Source organism: Eumetopias jubatus, unplaced genomic scaffold, assembly GCF_037043125.1.
Source record: "Eumetopias jubatus isolate StellerSeaLion01/CBP00866 unplaced genomic scaffold, mEumJub1_p1.0 scaffold_4, whole genome shotgun sequence".
In the NCBI taxonomy this organism is placed as follows: domain Eukaryota; kingdom Metazoa; phylum Chordata; class Mammalia; order Carnivora; family Otariidae; genus Eumetopias; species Eumetopias jubatus.
In genome coordinates this window covers 106,147,689-106,169,471 of record NW_028274810.1, presented here as the reverse complement: position 1 = coordinate 106,169,471, position 21,783 = coordinate 106,147,689, and the positions used below count along the sequence as shown (strand labels likewise).

Below are 21,783 nucleotides of genomic sequence, written 5' to 3'. Positions count from 1 at the left end.
CTACTCCATAAGAGTTAGCTGGGCCTTGCGTGCCCTTGTAGGCCCCCGGCTCCCGGCCCAGGGGCCTGGTGCGAAGCAGGCCCTCTGTAAGTGTGTTATGGGAGGGACAGAAAAGCTTTTTCCAAAGTAAGCCTCCTGAACCAATTGCTCATCCAGTGTTCAGATTGCTTTTGGTAATAAAGTTATGACACAGAGATGGCACCGCAAAACCCCCACAGGTGTATTTGCAATAGCAGCTTATTTTTAGGATTCTCCTAAAGACGTAGAGTAGGGCACCTCACTACGACTGGCGTCTTTTCCCTTTTCTGTCTCTGAGGCCTCCAGGCTGACCCAGCCGATTACCCTCCACACTGGGTGACTGCGGGGCGGTCTGCCGTTTCCCCGAGCAAGGTTCAAAATCAGGCAAGGCAGGAGTGCCATGTTGAGAACTAACAAACCCTCTTCCAGAGGTTATTTCAAAAGTGCCATTAGTATTGCTCAGATAGCTGTGCGGGCTGACTCAGCTTCACGTTGGTGCATGCGTGCTTACTGCGTGAATGGGACATTGTACCCCCAGTGTCCATGGATGGAGGGGACCCCGAGTTAATGTTTTATTGCTCAGTTTGGTGGTTTGAATGTGTCTGGGGTTTTTTTGTGTGTGTGTTTTTTTTTTTTTTAAGTTTGCTTCTCTTTTTAAGCTTCTTCTATGGGAAATTTAAAAAGGTTTGATTTGTGACAAGATGGAGACTCTCCACGTGTGCGTGGAAAGCGGGGGGGAGGGGTCAGTGCCCGCTTGAACAGCCTGTTCTCTCAGCCCCAGACGCTCCTGTGCCGTGCCTCTGTTTACTCAGATTGTAGAAGGAACTGAACAAAGTCATGTCGAGCACAGAAAGGCTGGGCGTGCCTTGTCTTGGTCAGGAAACCATGCTGTTACTGCTAAATGCGTGTGTATAAAGTTTGCGTTGTATGTTATTTTCATATATTGAATTTGATTTTGAGTTGATTTTTTTTAAAGATTTTATTTATTCATTAGACAGAGAGAGACACAGCGAGAGAGGGAATACAAGCAGAGGGAGTGGGAGAGGGAGAAGCAGGCTTCCCGCCGAGCAGGGAGCCCGATGCCCCAAGTTTGACATATTTCTATCTTAAGGTATTGAATAGTCCTATGTGGTTTAAAAAGAGAACAGATGTCCCTGCCCCTCCCTCCCACCTCCTGGAGGGGCTCGCTTTCAGTCAGCCTGAGCAGGTTCTTCTTGGCATTTTTTTCCAGATTGCTAAATAACACATTTATGCTGCTGTTAATAGACTTTTCTGTTTGGGACATTACCTGTTCCCCTCTGTCTCTGGAATGGGTCATCTCTCTCTTCCTCTGCCCCCAAAATAGGTTAGGTCACCATTTATTGTTTATAATCACCCAGCGTTTACATTATGGTGATTTGCAAAAGTATTCATAAGCCACTAGCATTATATTTTTTTTTCTTGTGCAACTTTCAGTTTTTCTTGGGGATAATAATTGCCTTGCTTTTTTTCCCCCCTTGGTGTTTTCTGGAAGTCTTGTCTCAAATTGGCCCGTAATTTTTCCAGGAGGGCAGCCCTCCCTTGATGCCTGTGCCACATCCCTCCTGGTGCCCTGGGGCCTCAGCACAGTGTGTCCTGGGCCCTCCCTTTGACATCATCCTGGGGATCCCCATGCCCCTCTTCTCTGCCTGCTTCCTCCATCCCTGGATCCCCCACCCCCTTTCTTGGCTTAATCTCTGGTTCAGACATCCTCCCAGACCTTCCAGGAAAGGGGGCCCTGAAGATAGATTGTTTGAGATCTAGTTTGAAAGTGCTTTTACTCTAGCTGGACGTTTCATGGTAGTTTAGCTAGGTATAGAATCTGTACTGGAAACAGTTTTCCCCAAGCGTTTTAAAAGGATTGAACAGTGTCTTCCAGCCTCCAGTCTGATTGGGAAGTCGGGGCCATTTTTACTTTTGTGTGTGTTATTTTCTCCAGAAAGTGTTCAGGATCTTTTTTTTTTTTTTTTGTCTTTATTGTTTTCAGGTTTCATTATGCTGTGTCTTGATGTGGCCTTTCTTGTCTCTTGTGTTGGGAAGTTAACAGTGTGGGAACTGAAGGCATATTCAGGCGTGGGATGCTTTCGTTTATTTCTTTGATGATCTCCTCCCCTACTATTGTCTTTTTCCAAAGCTACCATGGGTCATTTGTTGGCACTCCCAGACCGGCCCTCTAATTTTCTTGTCTGTTTTCCATTTGTTTGTTTTATTTTCTGGAGATACTTTCCATTTTCAATGTCTAAACCGTCTGTTAAGTTTGTTGCCCTTCGTTTTTTATTCCGAGAGCACTTTCTTGTGCCCTAAAGGTTCCTTTTTTAAGATAGTGTTTTGCTCTTGTTTCCGAGGTGGGAGATCACACCGTTTCTTTGAGGTTATTAATTATGGCAAGAGGCCCCATGATATAAGGTAATTGTGTGAGTTCTCAAGCACTTGACAGTTCAAGGCTCCCCACGTGCAAGCTGGTGTCACCCACACAATGCCCAATGAGGGATTTGCTGTTGTCTCCATCCTGTGGTGAAAATGACACCTGAGGCACAGAGAGGTCAGGCGATTTTCCCAAATCACAGCCGTGCACTGTGGAGCTGGGGCTCATTCCCCACAGGTGGGGCCCTAGTTCATGTTCTTTGCGACAGTGCAAGGTCCCCACTCTGCTATTTGCCAGCCACGTGACCTCGGTCACAGCCCTGTCCACCCTGTGGTTCAGACCGTGGTAAGTGGGGTGGTGACCATGGGCGTGGCTCCCCATCACTGTGAGGACTGACTTAGTGCAGCACCGTCTGAACTCGGAGTGGCAAAACACAGGCGAGGTGATGAGGTAGTGCTGTCGAGTGAGTGGTAAAGTCTTCTTTCTTGGTGTTTCCTTTAGCCCTTGACACAACTCTGTTTCCACTGAAGTTCTTTTTCTCAGTTTGTTTTGGCCTGGGAGGATTTCTGCAGCCCCTGGGTGACCTCTGGTCATCTGCCTGTGTTGACACGTGGGGTGCCGTAGAGCTGGTGGACATTGCAGTATGATGGCCAGGGCAGCATCCTGCCTGGGGAGGGGCTGGGGTGTCTCACCCCTGGGTAAGCAGACTGCCACCATCCCCCAGGCCAAGCCCGCACTCCACCGGCAGCAGTGGGTGAGGACGGGGCCTCCCTCTTTAGAGGTTGGGAACCCACACTGTGAGCACCCTACTTCCTGGTGCATGGAGCCTCCGACTCATGGGCCTTTTACGGTTCAGTTCTGCCCAGTCCCCTGCTGACCCCTGGGCCACCTGCTTTCCAGGTTCCAGCGTGGCGCTGCCCCCTCCTGTGCTTCTCTTTTTATTTGTGTTTTTCTCCCTCTGGCTTTGGTCTTGGGAGGGAGTGTGGGTAAATAATTGTGTTCCTGCTGCTGTGTTTATCTGGACACCATCTAGATTATACCTTCCTGAGGCTAAATTACACAGGAGAAGTGGCACTAAGAAAGGTCTTCACAGGTGGATGTGGGCGTGCGTGGATGTTGTGAATCAGCATGTCCGGAAGGCCCTGAATCACCATGGGACCAGAGGACGAGGGCAGAGCCTTAAAGGAAGGGGCTGTGACTTACTTTCCTTTGATGGCCAGTGGACTCATGCAGGGCTGGCTCTCAAGCCCCTTTCCCCGAGTAGGTTTGAGAAGATGGAGCTAGGTGGACCCACAGGTGCTTCGGCCACACAGGGGTGTGTGTGTGTGTGTGAATAAACTTATTTTGTAGAACAGTTTTGGGTTTTCAGAGAAATTGAGAAGATAATACAGAATACCAGCCTCCCCACGATTAGCGTCCATGTTAGTGTGTAGTCAGTTGCGGCAGACTACCCAGTACCAGTACGGCGTTACAGTTAGGTGAGGTCCACGCTTCGTTCAGGTTTCCTTAGTCTTCCCGACGTCCTCTTCCTGTCCAGGGATCCCACATGACAGACATTCAGTTGTCACCTCTCCTTGGGCCCCTCGAGGCTGTGACAGTTTCAGACTTTACTGTTTTGGGATGACCATGATGGTTTTGAGGAGTGCTGGTCAGGTGTTTTGTAGAGTGCCCCTCAATTTGAGTTGCTCTGATGTTTTTTCTCACGGTTAGACTGGGGTGTGGGTTTCGGGGAGGAGACCCTTGGAGGTGCAGTGTTCTCTCATTGCATCGAATCACTGGTCCCTGCCCCCAACATGGCCTGTTACTGTGGCGTGATCTTGGTCACCCTGCTTGGGTGTGTCTGCCATGGACACTGCTGCCCCCTTTGGAAGGGTGTCCCCACAGCCCACACTGAGGGGAGGGAGGCATGCTCCCCCTCTTTGAAGGGGTGTCTGGAGGTCTGCATGGGAGCTTTGACTCTTCACCCACAACCTTTACTTCTGTGGACTCATGGATGTCAACCTCCTACTTGGGTTGCTCACGTTATTGCAGCTTTGGCTGCTGCAGTTGGCCCCAGGAGTGGTGACGGCCAGACCTGGCAGGAGGGGAGGGGCTGGGAGGGTGGGCCTGGAGCCCCTGTGGGGAAGGCAAGGTGGGGGATCTCTGGCCCCCCTTCCAGCCAGGCAGGAGGAGGAGCAGGGCGTGGAACTGCCCAGCCCTGGACACAGGCTCTCCTTCACATCGCGTCACCCCTGGAGCTCTGTGGGATGCTTAGTCTGGGGAGCGGTGACAAAGGCGGTGCCCTGATGAGCCTTCACGGAAGCTCAGTCCCATCACAGTGCCACTTCCAAACGGGGCAGTCTTCTGCTCTGTAACCCTGTTCGCTTCTCTTGCATTTCCTAATTCTGTGAAACGGTGACATAAAACAGGCTTGATCGAGGCTGTCCTGGTTCTAACTGAATTTCCCAGTTGGACATTGCATAGTTGTAGCAGGAAGGTGCCCAAGCATCTGTTCACACTGCTGTCCGGGCAGACACAGGCACAGGACTGCTGGAAGAGGTCCCATTTACTTCTGCGAGCCTGGCTCCCACCACTCAGTCTGTCCTGGCTGCCTGTTCCTGCTCTGGGGCCGTGTCTGGGGAGAGGGACCCCGTGCTGCGTGTCGTGAGGCATACATGTGCAGGGCGGGGAGGCTGGGGGCTGCCTGTGTGGCCACTCAGGAGGACTGGGTCACTTGTATCTTTCAAGCGGCCGTCTGACCATCTGCCTTAAACGAAGGGGAGTGGATCTGGTATGCTGCGCTTACCTGGGCCTGTAAGGAAAACGGATCTGTGTGGAGACACGGCCGATCGTTTCGTGAATATGAGATTAATTAATCCTGGGATACAAGCAGCGGTGTGCTGGAAATGTTCTCTCTGGGGAGAGAGCAAGGCAGACCTGGTTTCCCTGGTGTAGATACTCCCACCTCCGCTGCTGGCACACGGTCGTCACGACATCACTGAGGGCAGCCCGCGTGAGAGACGCACGCTTGCTCTGGAGAGCTGGACATGGCCCTACAGGGGTCCCCAGAGAGGGGCTTCCATGGTCAGAGAAGGAGGTCGGGAAGGTGACGTGGAGACCGGGTCCCGTTCGGTGGGTCATGGCAGCTCTGAAAAGGACAGCTTCCGGATTGGCTCTGGGCTGTCCCCCTTCAGCATGGCGCCCATAAGGGTTCATAGTGAGCAGGGGAGCCGAGTAACAAGCAGCCTCCGGGGCAGACCCTGAAGGTGGCAGGTGGGGGGACAGTGTATTGCACCTGGGGCGCCCGCCCTGCCCAACTGTCTCTTCGTACTTTCCTCTTCCTGCATCTTACTAGGTCTGCATATGAAGGGCATTTAAGGCTGTCACACTGGCTGTACCTTCTTCCCGCGTCACTGCGTCTGGGTCTTGGCCGGGACCCGGCGGCAGGCCCCTGGAGGGACAGGCGTTAGGGAGAAGGTGCAGCGACAAGCTTGGCCGCTGGGTCCGTGGTGCAGACCCGGGCTGCTCGGGGCCCATCTCCAGCACAGAGCTCTAGCCCCTTCAGTCTCGTTCCAGCCTCCAGCCCTCCAGCCAGCTGCCACACGATCCTCCATGAGCTCACGAAAATTACCGAGGACCTCAAAGACCTTTCAGATATGTGGTTTTCATCGAGCGTGGGCTGTATTTGAAACTTAAAATGGGAAATACTAATTCATTCAAACATTTTAAACCTGTCACATGTTAATATAAGTAATGTTAACAAAAGATTTAATTTTAATGAAAAATGACTCCTCTCCAAAAAAAAATAATAATAATAATCGCATGTGAGGGTGGCCATGTTCCTGGGAACCTCAGGGGTGTCTGGTGCAGGGCAGACGGCTGGATCCCCTGCATGCTTCTGCATCAGCCCGACATGTGGGGTTGAAGCGTACAAGGAAACTGTAGCATTTCAAAAGCTTGGAGTGTTTGAATAGCCTTTTCAGATACACATGTGTATTCTTCTTTGGTATTTCTCTAAAACTCAACAAGTGGTTGTTTCTGACATGTTTGTTGCCATGTAGAATCTGAAACCATATCTTAGGTTCAAATCCTGCGATCTCTTATGTTTGAATAAGTTCGTGACCCACGCATGCTTTTGTGATGTCACACGCTGGTCATCTGGAAAATGTCACTGAGTTATGCAAATCTCCTGAAGATGTGCAGGGAAACCCCCCTCCACTGTGTGGAGAGAGTGAAGGAGGCAGAGAATGTCCTACTGTGGGGAGAGCTTGCAAGCAGGGCTCTCCCATGGGGGTTCCCAGGACCCCGGGGTCCCCAGTCTCCCTGGGCTCAGCCAGCTACATCCGTCCCCTTGCAGGGCAGGGCAGACATGGCTGGCCGGCCTGTAGCCCATGGTCTATGCCGGGGGTGTGGATGGGGGAGGAGGGTGCTGAGGATGCTCAGGATCCACTCTCTCTGGGTGTCCCGCCCTCAGGTCACCCAGAGTTGGGTCTGCTTGGCCACACGTAATCGTTACCCCGGGGAGGTCAGATGTGGGGCCAGGTGCTGGACGTGGGGCGCTTCGCAGGTGTGCTGTTGGTACCCCACAGTGACCAAGCTGAGCCTGTGACTGACTCTCCGCACCCTACTCTGATTGCATGGGTAGGGCGGGATGGGGCGGGACGGCTCTGTCGCTGGGCAAGGGATGAGAGGGGGGAGTCGCATGCACAGAGGTTCTCCTGGGTGTCTGACCCAGCTCAGGTGGGCACAGCAGTGCCGTGGGGAGCCGCGTGGCAGGAGGGCAGGAACAGACTCGTGGGAGTGGCATGGGGGTCCTGAGGGAGCGGGCAGAGGCAGGCTGGGGTCTGCTGTGGGTCCCACCAGCCAGCCCTTAGTTTTGTGTCACTAAATTGCACTTCCTTGGATGGTATTTTGTTCTAACAAAAATTAATCAGTGGTATTTTCGGTAATTTTGCATGCATACTTAAAGGGAAGACAAGGACCTGGGTCGTCCTGTGTTCTCACGACCCCCATGATTTTGGGGGTACGTGGCACAGTTAGCCAACACCTGGGGCCCAGCCGAAGCCGGTGACACACCCACAGAAGCCCGGGTAGTCGGAGTTGGGGCGCAGATGTGTTCCCAGAGCTTCAGAACCGGGGCCCCGAGGGATGGCCCTCTTGGGTCTTCCCTGTGGCCCCACAGCCCACCAGCGGGAGGGCCCAAACGTGTATTCTTGGCCACGGTGCCTGCAGCCTCCCCCTTTACCAAACCATGCGTTTGTTTATTGTATTTTTTTGAAAATTCTTTTTATCTGAAGATGCCTGCTGCAAGCCGATGGCCCCGGTATTTTGTTTCAAGTACGAGGTCTTGCCGGTGGTTTTGGCATTCCCCAGCGGCTTTGCCAGACTCGGGCGTTCCTGCCGCCGTGCCGGGGTGTTCGGGGACCCTTCTCCAGCATCGGTTGGCGTTATGCCATAGGAAAGCGTGTCCCTTCTTCCCAGCCTATTTACAAACACCCATGCAATACCAGTGTGGCCTGGAAGATTTTCTAGAACTTCTAGTGTATTAAAAAACACTTCTGCCGTGATGGATGTTGAGGCTCAAAGCCTCCCACATCTGACCGCCGTGGTGTGCGCTCCGTGAGCTCTGACACTTCCCAGCGGTTTTGAAAGCCTTTCAACACTTCCCCGCCTGGTCGCCTCCGGGATCCCCACGCATACTGGGGGCCAGCCTGGAGCCAGCCTGCTCCTCAGGGAGCACCCCCTGCCACCCCCCAACCCGACCCCCCAGGACCACAGAGCCCCCACGCGGCCCTGGCCGGCTCCCATGTGGGCCCAGAAGATGTGGACGTGATGGGTCCAGAGCTAGGGGCCAGAACCAAGGTGGGGCTGGGGTTTCTCGGCTCACTGGTCTGTGGACTTTTTGTGTGTGTTTTTGGGGGTCACCTCGAATTCATCTGTTGTCCAATGAATGGTGGTGGTGTCAGCCTAGCCTGCTTCTGTTTCCGTAGTTTTAGGGTGTTTCCCCTGTCCTAGCTTGTCTTACTTATGGGCTGTGTGACACATTAACCTGACTTCAGACATAAAAACCACACAGAGGGATGGCTCCATTCCGTTTGCTCATTTCCCCGACCCGCACGTCTTCTCGTAAACACAGGAACGTGTGTGTTAGTGACTCTTGCTGCCTAGACGGTCTCCAGGTGTGTACACTCTTCTGAACGTCCTGCACCCATCCGCGTTTCTAATAACAGGAATACGTGTGTGTATTTAGGATGAGAATAGAGATCAAAAGAAGTGATGAATTTTTAAATACCAATGAACACCTCAAGCACCGCAAAATCCAGAAAAATAGCATGAATTACACTCCTCAGTAAACATCTGCTTGGCGTAATTCTGTACTTCCTCACCTGGATTTTCGAACTGTGAACCCTGGCGGTGTCCTCAAGCGGCAGGTTTGCGGTGTTTTCTGTAGAGAAACCTCAGTGATGATGACCTCAGTATTCCCATGCCACCGTTGACAAAATTTTACTTTCTGGCCACTTACAAAATCCTTTATTTTCAGCCTCATAATTAATACTGTAATGTCACATAAATTTTGGGGATTTTTTTTTTCCAATGTTCAGTTTCCTTTAATGACCCCCATCTCCCTGAAGGGCGGGTACAGGCAGCTAGGCGATGGCAAGACATGTTCACTTGAAGATCTTGCCCTGATTGAAGGTTTTGCCCACATGCTGGAAGGCCCCCTCCCAGGAAAAGTACTCTCGAACCAGCGTCTGGGTCTCGCTGCCAGGATCCAGTTTCCGCCATGTATATATGACTCGTAGTCCACCTGCCAATCTGGACTCAGCGGAAAGGCAAGCTCCTGGCCTCGGAAGACCCAAACTCCAGAAATGGAGCTGCTATTGTTGGTTCCAAAGAGGATGACACTGGCAAAGGCATTCTTCCTCAGCTTGTCCAACCGCTGGAACATTCCAGTGATGAGGTTGCAACTCATGAAGGTCTGGGTGAGCTCTTCAGGGAAGCAGTACTCAGCGTACCACAGAGACCAGCCACCCTTATCAAAGTGCTCCCCAAAATACGGCAGCGCCACAGAAAGAGTGTCCTCATTGGAGTACTTGCGCTTAAATTCGTCCAACACAGAGGTACTCTTGGGCAGGTGAGCAAAGGGGTCCTTGGCCTTCAGCTCAGCGGCCAGTGCCTGCTCACATTCATCCATCTCCTCCTCAGGAGCAGGGGCAGCAGCCTTTTTCTCCTCTTTCCGCTCAGCCTGGGGCTTCTGCTTCTCTTCCTGAGAACCCTTCTCTTTCCATGGGGTGTCCTTTTAGGCTGGCTCTCTGCAAACTTTTTAGCGTCAAACTGGGCCATCTTCTCGCAGAGCTTCACCTCCCCCAGGACGGCCCGGAACTGTGGCTGGTTGATGCAGGTGACGAACCAGCGGGTGGTATTGGGGAAAGCCTGGCGGAAAGAAGGCTCCAGGACCTGTTTATAGAGCCACACCAGGGTGCAGACGACTGTGATGTCAGCCAGTGTCACACGTTCGCCCACCAGGAAAGTCCTAGTCTTCAAGTGAGCATCCAGTAGCCCCAGAATTCGCCTCACTTCCCCCTTTGCATTCTCTGTGGTCTGCTTATTGTGGTGCATGATGCCCAAGGTGGGGAACACCCAGTTACCGGCTGGGGACACTATGTCACTGTCAGCGAAGCTCACCCACTGCACCACCTGGGCTGCTGCCTCTGGAGTACTTCCCCGCAGCTCCTCATTGCTCACATAGTAGGCAGTGGCATTGCTCTCGAACACACAGAATCCATCGTCACCCTCAAATGCTGGAAACTTGCTGGCAGGCAATTTACGGAGAAATTCAGGGATGCGGTTGGTTTGGCCGAAGTGGAAGTGGGGTGGTGCGGAGAGCACGCGGACCTGAGCCCCACTGTACTGAGCAGCAATGAGAGCCTTGAAGGCCCTCCAGTTTTCAGGATATGTGTACAGGGTCCCAGCCGCCATGGTGATTCCGCAGAGAAAGGGGTTTTTTTGGGATTGTTTTGAAATTTGGGGAGAATCTCAGTTGCTCTCACGTGAGATCGGTAAGACTTTAGGACATTCCAAGTTTTCTTGTGGCGTGACTAGTCTGAAATGCTCTTTGGGATGACAATGCTGCATTGCTTTGTGTTCAGAGCCCTCCCTGGTGGGACACAATCTGTGAGTTTTATGTTCTCTGCATTCATGTTGTCATGTTTTAGAGAGGTGTGAAATGTAGGACCCGGTTTCGTAATTTTGTGGAAATGCACAAAACACAGCTCGCCACACAGAGGTGCCCACCAACACAGAGATTCTTATGTGTTCTAAGGCACGTAGTTCTTTATTATTATTAACTATCATTTGTTAAAAGATTTTATTTATTTGAGAGAGAGCGAGCACAGAGGGAGAGGGAGAAGCAGGCTCCCCACTGAGCAGGGAACCCGACGCGGGGCTCGATCCCGGGACCCCGGGATCATGACCTGAGCCGAAGGCAGACGCTTAACGACTGAGCCACCCAGGCGTCCCCTATTATTATTAATTATAATTTGTATTCAAAATAACTACTTCTGCTCAAAACTGGGAAGCAGTTGTTGGTCGTGCAAGGCGTCTTGGCGGACAGTGAGCCCCCAGCACGTGCGATGCCCCACATCCAGTTACCCTCCTCATGCATCTTCTTTGGTAATTGTGGCTTTAAAAGAAATCACGTAACATAAAATTTACCACTTAACCTTTTTTAAATGATTCTTTTGATATAGTCTTTATTGTTTTAGAGCGATGTAGGTTCACGGCAAAGTTGAGGGGAGGGCGCAGGGATTTCCCCTATATTCCCAGCCCCTGTTGGCGCACAGCCTGCCCCGTTATCTGCACCCCACAGAGGGTGCATTTGCGATGGTCGACAGGCCTGCAGGGACGCGTCGGCATCTCCCAGAGCCTGCAGCTGACTTTGGGGTCACTCTCGGTGTTGTGCAGGGTGTGGGTCTAGACAGGTGTGTGATGACACGCATCCATCACCGTGGCTTCACTGCCCTGTAAGTCCTCTGCTCCACCTGTTCATCCTCCTCTCCCAGCCCCTGGAAACCCCGCATCTTTTTACTGTCTCCATAGTTTTGCCTTTTGCCGAACGTGTTGTAGCTGGAATCCTACAGCTTCTCTCCCTTGGTGATATGCATTCAAGTCTCCTCTGTCTTTTCGCGGCTTGCGAGCTCACCTCTGTGACGCTCGATAACACCCACTGTCTGGATGGACTGCAGTTGTTTATCTGGAGGGTATCTTGGTTGCCTCCCCGTTTTGGCAGGTGTCAGTGAAGCTACTCTTAACATCTGCGTGCAGGGTTTGGTGTGGACAGAAGTTTTCAGTTCCTTCGGGGAAATGCTGAGGAGCGTAGTCAGGGCACTGGATCGTATGGGAAGAGTCTGTTCAGTTCTGTAAGAAACCGCCAGACGTTCCCCAGAGCGGCTGCACCACGTTGCAGTCCACCAGCAGTGACTGGGCGTGCCCAGGTTTGGTGTTGCCACCGTTCTGGATTCTGGTCACTCTGACGGGTACGTTGTAACCGTTTCCGCATATGGTTCAGAGGGTTAGCTGCCTTTGTGGTCGTGCAGTAGGCCCTGCAGAGCTTTCTTCTTGTCGGTTGTCAGCACAGAGCAGTCCGTACGAAACAGGAAATAAAAGTGGGTTTGGAGCATCAGGGCTCACAGGGTAAGGCTTGGTCACGGGTAACTGAGTGGACAGCTGGGAAGGGGCCCTCCGCACGGAGAGAGCTGGACCGTCAGCCCCTTGGACGGGGTCCCGAGATGCCAGGGGGCTCTTGAGGCGAATGCACCTCAGGTGAAGCCTCTGCTCACGGGGATTGCAACGATGCCCTCGTTTTTGCTGTACTTATTTGGGTCTTATCCCACCGTCCAGAAAATTTTGGTGTTGTGTTACCCAAGGAATAAAGCAAGATATCTGAGTAATATGTGAATTATGTCATCAAAAAGATTCATCGTGTAAAGAACAAATGAGTGACTCAGAGGTGCTTTCTTCTGGACCGGCATTTTGGGAAGGGGGGAGGGTTTGCTGCTACGAGTGGTCTGCGGACACACAGCTGACTCTTAGGAACGGGGCACGGAGCGCCCTCCAGCCTCGGCGGGGCCCAGGGACAGGCGTGCGGGGCAGGCTGCCTGGTGACTGGCACGTGTTGGCTGCCCAGACACATGGTGTGAAGGCATCCTTTGTTCGGACCAGAGCGGGGCTGGTTCTGAATAGCTGCTTTCTCTGCCTGCCCTGTGCAGTAGCGAGGGGGGCTCTGCCTCACATGCTGTCCAGGTCCACCTTGCGTTCTGCTGCTTCCCTCGGTGTGACCTCAGGAAGGTCACTTAGCTGTTTCTTCATCTACCTGATGGCCCTGGCCCTGCCTCCCTCACCTGGATGACCCACCTCTGCAGGCTGAAGGAGCCTGTAAACAGGAGTCCTACTGGCCCTCTACCCACCCTTGACCCCCCTCCGGCCCCCCCACTTCTCTCTGGTCAGCAGCATCCCCTCACCGCCTTAGCCCTACCTCCCTCTGCCTGGACACAGCTTATGCCTGGAGGTCGGCATGCCTCCCCCATTCCCTGGTTTCCTACCCATCCCCCTCCACCCATCCCCCTCCACCCATCCCCCCTCCACCCCATCCCCCCTCCACCCATCCCCCTTCCACCCCCCACCCCTCCCCCTCCACACCTCCCCCCGCCACCCATCCCCCCGCCACCCATCCCCCCTCACCCCATCCCCCCGCCACCCATCCCCCCGCCACCCCCTCCCCCTGCCACCCATCCCCCCACCACCCCATCCCCCCGCCACCCCATCCTTCCCTCCATGTCCCCCCTCCAGTCTCTGCTCAAAGGCCTCCTCTTACATGAAAGCTCACCCCACCCCCACCCTGTGTGGCCTCTGCAAGGATGTGTCCTCTGTGGACGTTTACTGGACGTCTTTCAGTGAAGATGCTGCCAGGACAGTGGTGGATCTCATGACTCGACTCCCCCTCCTCCCACTGGGGGTGTTCCCAAAGGTCTCCATATCCTGGGACTGGTCAGGGGTGGGCTGCGTTGGTGCTGCCTGCTGCCTGGGTGGAATGTCACCTCTGCTGCCCGGGTCAGGCTGCGGGAGACCACATGTGCGGTTCAGCTGCTTGGGAGCCCCAGGGCTGCAGTATCTTCGCCCAGTGTCTCCAGAGGGACAGTGGTGACCGCAGGTGGACATGTTGGCAGCACCAGAAAGAAGGGACTTGGCGCACGGTGCCTCTCCGGGAGGCCCCTCGCACACGTGGAAATGAAGCTTTGAGTCTTCGTTTCATTTCCCATCCCTGTTTCCACATGTGGTTCTGTGTGTGGGACCTGGGGTGGCCGGCCTTTGAGCATCAGGGGAAGTGCCTGGGATAGAATTTGCCCGGATCGGACCTCACAGCCCAGGACTCCGTGATTTGGGGGGAGGGGAGGGGGGGACAGGGGAGGGGCTTTTCATTTTTGCTTATAACATTTAGTTTCTTCGTGTTGGGTGCACTTTTTTCCATACACATATTTTAACCATATTAATTTCACTTTCTGTACAGTCTGCAGAACCTCATTTTTCTTGACATTATGATCTAATGTTGTGAATACCATTTTCAAAAAATGCCAAACGTGCATGATATGGATATGTTTTAATAAAAGGGTCAGAGAACCGTAGCTCACCATTGTTTTTTGGTTTGGTTGGTTTTGTTTTTGTTTTTTTTTGAATTGCGGTAAAACACACATGATATAAAACATACTGTTTTAACTGTTTTTAAATGTACGGTTCAGTAGTTAAAGTATATTGCCATTCTGGTGCAGCCATCACTGCCGTCTGTCTCTGGAACCTTCCGTCTTCCCGAACTAAGACTCTGCACCCATGGAACACTACCTTCCCCCATGGCGCCCCACATGCCCTCCCTCCTTCCCTCCCATCTCTTCTGGATTCGCAGACTCTAAAGTACCTGATGGAAGTGGAATCACACAGTGTGTGTCCTTTCGGGACTGGCTTATTTCATGAGCATCAGGACTCAGGACTCACCAGTGTGGCTGGTGTCAGCATCTCCTGCCTTCTGGAGCCTGGGTAGTGTTGCATGGATGGTTAAGCCACGTTTTGTTTATCCATTCATCCATTGGGGGACCCCTGGGCTGCTTGCACCTGTTGGCTGTTGTGATACAGGTGTCCCCTCGAGACCCTGCTTTCTGTTCTTTCGGGGACACACCCAGACGTGGAGGGCTGGACCATATGGTAATTCTGGTTTGATTTTTTGAGGAGCTGCTGAACTCTTTCCTGCAGAGGCTGCAGCATTTTGCGTTCCTACCCGCCAGCGTAAGCACTCCAGTTTCTTCGTATTTCCACTCAGCTGTTGGCTGTGTTTTCTTTTCTTTTTTTAAGATTTTATTTGTTTATTTTGAGAGAGAGCACAAGCAGGGGGTCGAGGCAGAGGGAGAAGCTGGCTTCCCGCTGAGCAGGGAGCCGATGTAGGACTCGATCCCAGGACCCTGGGATCACGACCTGAGCTGAAGGCAGACGCTCGCTGACTGAGCCACCCAGGCTCCCCTGCTGTTTTTCACAGTAGCCCCTGTGCTGGGTGTGAGATGCTGTCTCACTGTGGTTTTGATGTGCATTTCCCTGATAATTGGTAACGTCGAGCATCTTTTCGTGTGCTTTTTGGCCATGTGTGTATCTTCTTTGAAGAAATGTCTGTTCAAGACCTTTGCCCATTTTTTTTTTTAAAGATTTTATTTATTTATTTGACAGAGAGAGACAGTGAGGAAACACGAGCAGGGGGAGTGGGAGAGGGAGAAGCAGGCTTCCCACGGAGCAGGGAGCCTGATGTGGGGCTCAATCCCAGGACCCTGGGATCATGACCTGAGCCGAAGGCAGACGCTTAACGACTGAGCCACCCAGGTGCCCCTGCCCATTTTTTAAATTAGGTTGTTTTGTGGCTTTTTTGTGGCTGGATTGTCCTGGTTGGGTTTTAACAACAGACCATACACCACACATGCTCATCTTTGCCTCTTTTGCTGGAACCCCCCCGATTCCCATGTGGAGGAAGCAGGACATACCGAAGGCACCGTGTTCTGGGGTGGAGGACAGATGAGCCAGTGTCTGCCGTGTCCTCGAAGGAAAAAAGCTTGTGCAGAGTAGAAACTGTGTGAGGAGGGGCCTCCGAGCGGTGGCGGATTGACCCCAGTGAGGTCCTTTCTTCTCCCAGACGCTAGCTCGCCTGCAGGGGCTGGCCAGTCCAGCTGCCCTGGTCGCTCGTCACTGGGTCTGTGTCCAGCCCTCCCCGTATGCTTAGTCATTGCAGCCCCCTGCCCCCCAGCACGTTGTCCTGCATGAGATGAGTCCCCATGAGCATAGGACGCTCTAGACCAGACCCAGCCCCGGACTCTGGCCCCCTCCGCGTGAGGGCGGCAGGGACGGTCCCCAGTGCTTCCTGGGATGATTCCACACAAGGGAAGACCCAGTTCAGCATGAAGAAGGGAGAGACACCCCTGGACACCCCAGCCGGGAGCAAAGCACTGGGTGGTCTGTGCTCTGAATGACTGGTCATTGCCCAATTGGCCCTTACCCTTTCTGACCCAGGTGCTGGGCCCCTGTAAGCCGAGGGTCACAGGTAAATAAAAACCACCTTCATTTTCCTAGCTTTTGGATTTTAAAAAAACCCTGGGGTCTGGTGGCCTGGAAGCTCTGTGGGTTTATTTACATAAAGCTCCTTCACATTGATGTTCTTGGAAGCAAACAAAACAAACATAATTTATTCACACATTTTAGCTGGTTTGGTTTTGTACAAAGGGAGCTTTTCAATTTAATTATTTTTTAGCATTAAAGGATGGTTCATCTGAGGAAGTGGAAGCCCTGGTTTTCAGGGTGCTCACACTGTGAGGACCACAGGGGAGGTGGGAGAGGGGCTGGGGGCTGGCGGGACGCGAGGGATTTGGGGTGGGGGGGACGGCTGAATTTCATTCCCAGCCAAGACATTAAACAGATCGAGTATCTTGAACCAACAGACCACGGACCTGTGCTCCTGACACACCTGTCTCCCTCGTGTGAGCGGGAGCCGCCTGTCACGCTCGCTTCCCTGTGTAAGAAACGGCCCTGCCCAGGGGCTCCAGTTACGAGCTGGCGCCTGGAGTCCGGGCTGGCACAGAAATGCCTGATGGCTTATTTTAACAGAAGCGCAAGAGAACATGCAGTGCCCTCCGTGAGGGAGGCTGCAGCAGCTGGAGCACCAGGACTGCCGGCATCCTCCCCAGCGTGATGGACATGGATGGGGCCTGGGTGCTGGGTGAACAGGTGCAGACAGGTGTGCATGTGGACAGGTGTAGATGTCGTAGAGACAGGTATGGACAGTGTAGACAGGTGGGGATGGGCCAACTCGGCTGCTCCCTGCCCCCCGCTTCCCGTGTCCTCCTTGCTGCCCCTCAGGCACTCACTTGGAGTCCAGCACCTCCTGGATCCTCAGGGTCCATGGGCACGTCAGACCTCCTGTGGGGGTGGGACCCCAACCTGCTCCGTGGGGGACCCCCTGGGTGTAGGCCTGTGGGAGAGCCCCAGTTAGAGAGGACTTGGGGTGTGTGGGGTGCCCTGGCCCCCCGTGTTTATCTCCCATTTTGAGTTTGAAGACCATGTCTCTTTCGGGATGCCCCTGCACCCCCACCCCATCTGTCACTTCCGGGGCAGCTCCCTCCCACGGGCACCTGCTGGCCCTCCAGAACCTTCTATCCGATGCCATCTTGGAGTGCTTCTCCTTTGCTACCACCTCCTGTCAGAGCAGCAGCCCCTCTCCGGGCCCCATCTCTGCCCAGAGATGGAAGGAGCCTGGCTGCACTGGGAGCTGTGTGGCCCTGGGGCCCGTGGCCTCCCTGTGCCGTCTCCTCCTGCGTGAAGGCAGCACGCACGCGCCATGCCAGTGCTAGCCCCGTGGGGGATGCAGCGGTCGCTGTGGCGGAGTCTCCGATGGCATCTTTCCTGAGGCTTCTGCTGCGGCCTCCCTTCCTGCCCCCTCGCTGCTCTTGGCCTCGAATTAACTCGTGCTGCTGTGGGTTTCTGAAAGCCCCACATCATTGATCTCCCTCACTCTGCCTTAGGAAAAGCGGTGTCCCGACTCGCCCATTTGTGTGGTGTCCCTGTGCCCCAACCTGAGCCAGGATGCGGACACGGGTCGTCTGCCCCGGCCTGCAGTGCCCAGTGGGCGGGAGCTCCTCCCCCGCGGTCAGGCTGCTGGGTGTGTTGGTCACCCGGGGGTCCGTGCACATCACCCCTGGACTGCAGGCCACCTCAGCCTGGCCCCTGGCCACACTGTCCCCGGGGGCCGTGCCGTGTGCCCTGGGACTCTGGTTTCACACAGTGTGTGATGTTGTCTGCTTGACATCACTGTGCTTTCCGGAGCCGTACTGGTTCTGTGATGGTCCAGCTGTGAGTTCTGAATGTCTGGCACTCGGCTGTCCTGTTGGCTTCCTTTGCATTCCGGGTGGGAGCATTGTCAGCTCTCTGGGCGTGGGCGGTCCTTCCATGGTTTGGTGGCTGCAGCGCCAGGCTGAGTGCTTCCAGGGGGAGGACATGCTGCTTAGGAAAGCTGCGCACCGGTGCGGGAGGAGGTGCCCGCTACGTGCTGGCCGAGGATTTGATGCCCACTGCAGGTGTGTGGGAGTGAGACCGCTTAAGGAGGTACAGAGGAAACACTCCTCCCAGAAGTGGCTGGGTTTCCAAGTTGCTCAGGAGATTCTGAGGAAAAGGGCAGCTCGTGGTTTGTGCATTCCCCCTCAGCACGTGCCTTCTGGTGCCCACTGCCCGCGGGCAGTGCTGGACGTGGCATCCGGTCTCCGCTCCACGGGTCCTGCTGTGCCCACCTGAACCTCCCTGCTCCTCCTGTCCCAGTGCCCACATGGTCAGCACTACCTGGCCAGCGTGTGTCAGTCTTCCGGGCCATCTGGCTGCCCAGGCCCTTCCTCCTGGGAGGCGTTCGGTGGTCAAGCAGCCGGGGTGGGTGGGGGTGGGGGGGCTGGCTGGCCCTGAGGCAGGCTGGGCGGCACAGTCCTGCCTGCATCTCACTCCCTGGTGGGGGCCTGGGGGTGGTCGTGAAGATGCCGCCTCATGCTCCCTCCCTCTGTTTGAGGCAGGTGGTTTCCATGTGTGCCCCAGAGACTTCCGCGGAAGCCTTAGGTCACTGGGTGCTAGGGCAGCGCCGGGGCTGTGTCCAGCATCCAGAGCAGCCACCGCTGGGAGGCCTGACCTCCGGGAGCCTCCATGCACTGGTCCCAGCATCTACCAGGCCCCACTTCCTGCTCTGACCTGGCGCCTCACTCTCTTCTCTGGGCCTCAGTTTCCTCAGATGGCAGATGTGGACACAACTTAATCACATGGATTTTGAGTGGATTAAGTGCAACAGTGTAGACACGCGCTCAGCGCCAAGCTTGTCTTCTGTAGGTGCTCAGGAGTGGGGGCCAGTACGTGTCAGTGTTGGTAATGACTTCTGTGAAGGTCGGTAAGGACCCTCCCGGAGGGAGCACGCAGTGGCTTTGGTGCCACCACTGAGAGTCGGGAATGCTCGGTTGTGCGGCAGAGTTCCTGAGTCTGGGGATGTGGATCGGAGCGTTTCCCACGCAGAGGGTCGTGTTTGCCAAACCCATGAACCTTCTGGACTCCTGGCTTTCCCTGTAGCAGAGGCTCAGGGAGCGCTACGCTCAGCCTGCGTATCACCTCACGCTCTTGTGCACACACATGCACACTCACACACACTCTCACCTCACTCCCACGGTCACACACTCACTCTCACACTCAGACACATTCACACCTCACAACTCTCATGCTCACACACAGTCACACTACATACACGCTCACACCTCACATCACACACACTCTCACCTCACACACACTTGCTCACTCTCACACTCACACACATTTATGCTCACACATGCTCACTCTCACACACACCTCACAACTCTCATGCTCATACACTCACACGGTCACATACATACATGCTCACACCTCACACGGTGTCATACAAACACTCACTCTCACCTCACACTTGCTTACTCTCACTCAGACACACTCAGACACAACACTCATACGCTCACCTCACACACGGTCACACACATGGCCACACACTCTCACAGACACACTCACACACCTCACACTCACACCGAGACACACACACCTCACACACTCATGCTCACACACACTCACACTCACACAGTCACACACACATGCTCACACCTCACACATGGTCACACACTCTCACCTCGCTCACACATGCACACACGCTCTCTCACCTGGGAACGCTTACACGGACAGGCTTGTTTGCTGGCAGCAGAGGGAGCCTTCAGTGCGGGAAGCCATTACTTACACTTGTGTTGTATTTTGCAGTGTTTGGGGGGAAAGAACAACCAGAAGGGTTGATCGGCTACTATATATGCAGAACTGGTTTGTGTAAGTTATCACAACAAAGGTGGTCCTAACAGTGCCTGTCCCCAAGCATGTCCTTTGACATCACTCCACAGTGTCCTGACAGGTGCCCGTGTGCACGGAGGAGGCTCGGGGCCGCCAGCCTCAGCGACGTGTCAGCTGGCACGGCGAGCAAGGGTGGCTTGAGGCCCAGCCAGGGAGCAGCGGAGTGGTCAGTAGAATGCTGCAGACCTACCAGGAGAACTGGTTCCAGGCCAATGGAGCAGGGCAGGGCTGGCCTGGCCACTGGGGCTCCGCCTCCTGCTGTCATGATTCTGGCTTCTCTCCAGGGGAGAAAGCAGGTTTCTCTTCCTCCATTTTTGACCAAGACCATGAGCTCTTCCCTACATCTGTTGCCCCTTGTGGGTCCTAAGCCATCTCAGACGCTTTGGAAGGGGCTTGATGCCCTGAGCACCCTGGGTCTGGCGTGGACTCAGACCGGTCCTGGCACTCCAGGGCTGAAGCTGCCGGGGGCAAGGTCGTCAGGTGGACATTGGGGAGGGATGGCAGAGCTGACACAGGCTGTGGTTCCTCAGCCCCAAGGAGCTGGTGGTTTTAGAGAAAGTACTTGCTCTGTTAGCCCTGGCTTCCGCTCATCCTGGGAGGGGCCGAGATTTCTGCTTCTCGGGATTTTGGAGGCTCATCAGCAGCCTGTGTGTAAACGTGTGTGCTGGGCACATGGCTGCCCAGGAAGGGCTGGGCTGTCTTACGTCCTGGTGTGACCGAGGGTTCTCTGGCCTCTCTGTGGGACTTTGGAGAAGCCTGGAAACAACTGGGCTATTGGAGGATGTGGGAGGTATGGCAGGTTCCCCCATCAGCGGCAGGGGTCCCTGGTGAGACGAGGTCCCCCAAGGACAGAAGTCTTCACTGGCTAACCCTGGAGTAGGTGTTTAGTGAGCAGCTTCTCACTGGAATGCTGCAGGCCTTCAGACCATTTCTCCAAACTTAGGAGATGCTTCAATTAAAGAAAAACACCTCTGGGGAAATGTGAACATGAGGTGTGCTAAATTTCAACATGGGCTGTGGCCCTGGCCCTGAAGAGAGAATCCCCTGGAGCCTTCCCTGTGCACGGCGGGTCGGGGAGGGTTGGGGCTGCTCTGTTTGCACCCAGGTGGGCGTCATGGTTCTGTGGTGGCGATCAGGACTTCAGGAGCTGTGCTTCTTCAGAACCTGTCTGAGAGGGAGTCGGAGGTCAGCTTGAAAACCAGCTCCCCACTCCTGCCCTTGAAGCCCCTGGTGGGACTCCTGCCGACTGGGGCTTTTCAGTTCTTCTCTATCCAAGCAGAAGTAGAAGGACCGGTGCTGAGGTCGGTGATGGAGAATGATGGCCGTGCCTACCAGCCTCCAAGAACTTATCCAGACCACCTCTGTGCTGTCACTTCTGGACCAAATAACCAGGCTTTCACTGCTTTCAACCTAATAACACAACCATCTTTGTGGGCGTTGTGGTTTGGGGTTCTGTTAGAAATCTCCTGGAGCCACATAGCTCTGTGTGACCAGAAAGCTTCTTCGTCCCCATATGGCCCAGGGAGGGATGCCCTTCTCCTGAGCGCTGGGCTAGTAAATTAGGAAATCAGGGTCAAGTGCAGTGAGAGGTAGCTAGCAAAGGGGCTCTTTTCTCACTTTCTAAGATATCCTCAGCATGGCATTCTGGAAAATCTCCTCAGAGCCCTGTAGTTTTTTTCATTCAGTAGTTTTTTCGTTCATTCATTCATTCATTCATTAGTTCCTTCTCTTGCACATTTCCTGCACATTAACGGTGGTCCCCGTATGTCAGGGCTGGGTAGATGCGGGGTAGAGACTGGGAGAGCACTGACCTGAAGGATGCACTCCTGATCCCGCCTTGTTAATGAGCAAACATGCAGAAACAGATAATTTAAAGTTCTAAGTTATAATTAGTGTAAGTGGCCGCCGCAGCGGAGCCAACACAGAAATGCTGGGTGGGG

At 54.2% G+C, this 21,783-nt stretch overlaps 1 protein-coding gene and 1 pseudogene across 1 annotated transcript in view; one reads left to right on the top strand and one right to left on the bottom strand.

Moving 5' to 3' along the window:
• PRKCZ (protein kinase C zeta) overlaps nucleotides 1-21,783 on the top strand; it is a 103,877-nt gene that overhangs the window by 21,096 nt on the left and 60,998 nt on the right. The gene's annotated exons all lie outside the window — the stretch shown is intronic.
• Nucleotides 8,968-10,375, bottom strand: LOC114213303 (elongation factor 1-gamma pseudogene; annotated as a pseudogene).